At 52.3% G+C, this 4,083-nt stretch overlaps 1 long non-coding RNA gene across 1 annotated transcript; it reads right to left on the reverse strand.

Annotated features, from left to right (window-relative positions):
• Positions 1–892: 892 nt before the first annotated feature.
• LOC311530021 lies at positions 893–3,279 on the reverse strand. Its single transcript, XR_014713898.1, has 3 exons — positions 3,162–3,279; positions 2,631–2,669; positions 893–1,126 (listed from the first exon to the last, which is right to left on the reverse strand). It is a non-coding gene; the product is annotated as an uncharacterized lncRNA (long non-coding RNA).
• Between the last annotated feature and the right edge of the window lie 804 nt (positions 3,280–4,083).

Consider the following 4,083-nt stretch of genomic DNA (forward strand, 5'->3'; position numbering starts at 1 on the left):
CCCCTTACTTCTCTATTTCCGGCTCTGCTTATAAGTTCATCGTTGAGTTTCCCACTATCCTGCCATCCCTAACTGCATCACAGAAATACAAATAATAATAATTATAATAGTACAGTAGTAGCATATTTTAAAATGGCCCAGGCATCAGTAAAATTAGAAAATGAAGTAGCAACAGAAGCCCTAGGAATTTAGTAGGTGACTACCAGAGCTGGTGGAAAAAAGGTCCTCAAAACCTTTTATTAATCAAAAATGGCTTTTTGACCAAATTCAACATTTTCACCGGGGAAAAAAAATTCATTATGGCCAAAATGTTCTCGACGTTTTTGTTCAGCGAAACCAAATCTTGAAATTGTTCGGCAAAAAGTAATTCAGCAAAGTAACTGAAGGGTTTTTTGTTTGGTTTGGTTTTTTTGGAAACCAGCCATTTGAACTGAAAACATTTTGACAAGAGTGTGATCAGATTTTCCTAGAAAAAGTGAAACCTTGTTGCAGGAATGTTTTGGGGTGGAAAAATGAAATTGTTTCAAAATTTCACACCAAATATAATCAGCATTTTCCAAACAGCTCTCTCAATGCCCTCCGGAGAAATATCACAGGGATGCGATGGTTGAATGTACTTCATCACCTGGCAAATGGATTAAGAAGGGAGAACTCAGATATGACTGGTTTCAGAGTAACAGCCGTGTTAGTCTGTATTCGCAAAAAGAAAAGGAGGACTTGTGGCACCTTAGAGACTAACCAATTTATTAGAGCATAAGCTTTCGTGAGCTACAGCTCACTTCCTCAGATGCATATCGTGGAAACTGCCTACTAACCAATTTATTAGAGCATAAGCTTTCGTGAGCTACAGCTCACTTCCTCAGATGCATATCGTGACTGCGTCTTCCTCACGGATATGTCTATCTCGTAGCTACAGCAGTAGGAGCCAGCAATGTCTGGATCGGCCGTATGGAGCTGGAGACGGGCCCCCTGCGAGGAGGGGTGGATACCCACAGCACAATGTGCCCATTCTTGAGCATTTGGAAGGTTGTAGACATGTAGCTACCGGGCAGTGAGCACGCAATGGTGACAGAGTCATTCCAGGGACCACCTGCAGTCGCAGAGATGGACAGGGCTGCTGGACGATCTGAGAGTAGAAATGAAAGGAGAGTAGGAGGAATGTACACGAGTGAAGGTAGAAATAGCAGAGCCCATGACAGGTCTTGGGAGGGTCGAGTGTTTAGAGCAATGGGCGGAGTTAGGCTGAGAAGCAGATGGAGCAGAGACAATGGGACTATCCACGAAGGGCAGGAGATCCTGGGGGTGGAAATGAGCAGGCTGTTGACCCTCCCCACACATGAGGGGCTAGGCTGGGGTCTCTCACATGATGGGGATGCAGCAGGGAAATCCCTATTAGGCAGCAGGAGAAAGGGGACTCACCCATCACTAGTACCTGGACAGGCTGGCTGCGTACAGAGCAGATGTGCCGCCCATGTCTCACTGCCCAGTACTCACAGCTGTACGCCCCAGCCTTCCCCATCTCAGCTGTCAGGACCAGCCAGGGCCCCCCAGACAGGCCGGTGGTTTCCATGTGGACCTGCTCCCCCCGCTGATTGTAGAACTGGTAGCTGGTCACTGCCTCCCCACCAGGGGCTGAGCATCTGAGGGTGAGACGCTCCCCCAGGAAATACACAGGGTCCTGGGGATCCACAACGACCCTGGCGGGTGGCAGGAGGGCTGAGGAAGGGAAAGGAGAGGCAGGAGAAGTTATGCTCTCCAATTTCTGCCTCCCTTGGCTAGAGCCGGCAGCCCCTCACAGCTCCCCATTCCTCCCACACAGCAAGATGCCTGATGCCACATGTCTATGCCCCAGAGCCCTGTCTGCATCCCCCTGACCTCACAACCACCCTGCACTCCACAGGGCTAGGGGCAGGAACCACTGTCACCTCTAGGGGGTGCTGGTTCCCACCTGGCTGTGCTGTGAATGACAGGTTCTGCAGGGACCGGTGCAGGGACTGGGTTGCCTCTGTTTGGAGGTTGAGACTGGACAGAGAAGGGAAGTGGGGGCAGGGAGATGGTAGCTAGGGAGAGAGACGACCGGGGGCCAGGGAAAAGGTCAAGAGTGTCTGGTTTTGGAGTGCTTCGTTTGCAGCTACTTATAGGGGCCTGGTTTTAAGGGGATGGTGGTTCAGCCCTATCTGGAAATCCAGCCCTGCTAAGGCCTACAGGGGACCCCAGCAAATTCAGTCCCCCACAAATCAACAGTCACTTTGGGAAGTCTTGCCCAGGGGCCCCTGCGGGTCCTGAATCTGGGAGCTGAGTGGAGGATAAACAGAGTGAGACACACTCAGAGGTGGGGGTGGGGGATCCCCACACATAATGCCTGTCACCCCATAGTGATAAGCTAGATACACAAGGGCATACTGGAACCAGGGTCCCCTGTCTACTCCTATTTCCCGTGCCCCTTAGCCAGCCAGTCCCTCTGGGGTGGGAACGGAGCCAGTGATCCCTAGAGAGGAAAGGCCATTTGCCCCCTTGAGCCAACCAGCCACTCTCCCCACCCTGGGGCTGGACTGGAACTTGAAGTCTGCCCAGTGGAACCCACCTGGACGGACAACTGGGGCATGTGTGTGGATCAGGTCCCTCCTTACCTGCAGGTGACACCAGCCGGGGAAGGATCTGGAGAGAAGCTGAAGGAGAGAAGAGGAGAGACAGGGAGTGAGAGCTCCGGGGACGGCACAGGAGGGCAGAGGACTGGAGAACAGTCCTATGTATTTTAGGGAGATGTGGGCCCAGGTGGACGTGGCTCATCATCTATTTCCCTAGGGGAGAGCAACAGGCAGTAGGTGGAAGGAAATGACTGTCGGGGAAAGACCAGGAGCTTGATACTTGAGTAAAGCCCTAGGAAAGCAGCCACCTGGTGATTGTGAGTGTATTTGCAGAAACCCGAGGCTCAGGGTTATTGCTCCCTGCACAGAAAGTCCCCGTGAGGAGACACACACACACACACACCACGGCTGGGAAATGCCAGACATCCCCCAGACTGTTGCTGAATTGAGGCTGGAGATGGAGTCTGGGGGATGAGAGGTCCCAAGGACCTGGAAGTGGAAGGAGAAGGTGAGATGCATGCAGGGAACAGGGGAAGGACACAGAGGCTGAAGGAGGAGTGCAAGGTCACTTACCCAGGAGATGGAGGAGCTCCATGCTGGGTGTAATAGGATGCTGCTGCCGGGTGAATCTGCTCCTTCAATGGGCTACCTAAATAGCAACCGAGCTCTTATGAATATCTGGCCATCTCATCCGACCCGCCACTTCCCCACAGTTGGTACATCTGAGAGAGCAGGGACAGGTGTCGACAATGCAGCCTCAAAACCTGTTGCTAGCAGGGGAACCCTGGTGTCCAGGATGGAGAAACCTGAAAGATTAACGTGGGTGAGAGAATGAAAGAGTGAGAGGGAAAGGGGGACTGAGACAGAGGCAAATGGAAGAATGAAGAGACAGGTTTCTTTGCAAATCGAAGAAGTGAAAGAACAGGAGTGAACAGATGAGTGACACGGAGCAAGAGTGAGAAAAGGAAAGGGTGAATGAGACTGACCAAAGGATGAGTGAAGATGGGGAAGAAAAGACAGTGCCTGAAGAAGAGGAGAGATGCAGATGCAGAGGGTGAAAGAGAAAGACAGAGCAGGAGGAGTGCAGAAGGAGGATGATAACCAAGGAGGATAGAAACAGAAAGAAGAGTTGAACGAGAGACAGGCAGAGGGAGGAGTGGAGAGGCAGACCGTGAGAGAAGGAGACACAGAGAGAGGGGAATGAAAGTCAATGAGGAAGAGACAGAAGGAGGACAGGGGAGGATGAAGAGGAGTGAGGCAAGGGAAGGGGAAGATTGAAGGAAGGAGTGAATGAGGCAGACACGGAAGGAGGGGTTGCCAGGGGAGTTGCTCACCCAGTGCAGGGAGGCAGATGTTTAAACTCCGTGCTGCAGGGGCCAGGCAGAGCCCGGAAGGTGCATCCCCAGCCCGTCTCCTTTGAGCTGCCTGCTCCCCTCTGATCACAGCCAGAGGAAGTGCTGTCTAAGGGACGCATCCTCCTCCCTGCCCCACTGCC

The sequence above is a fragment of the Lepidochelys olivacea genome (genome assembly GCF_965140295.1).
Source record: "Lepidochelys olivacea isolate rLepOli2 genome assembly, chromosome: 13".
NCBI lineage: Eukaryota > Metazoa > Chordata > Testudines > Cheloniidae > Lepidochelys > Lepidochelys olivacea.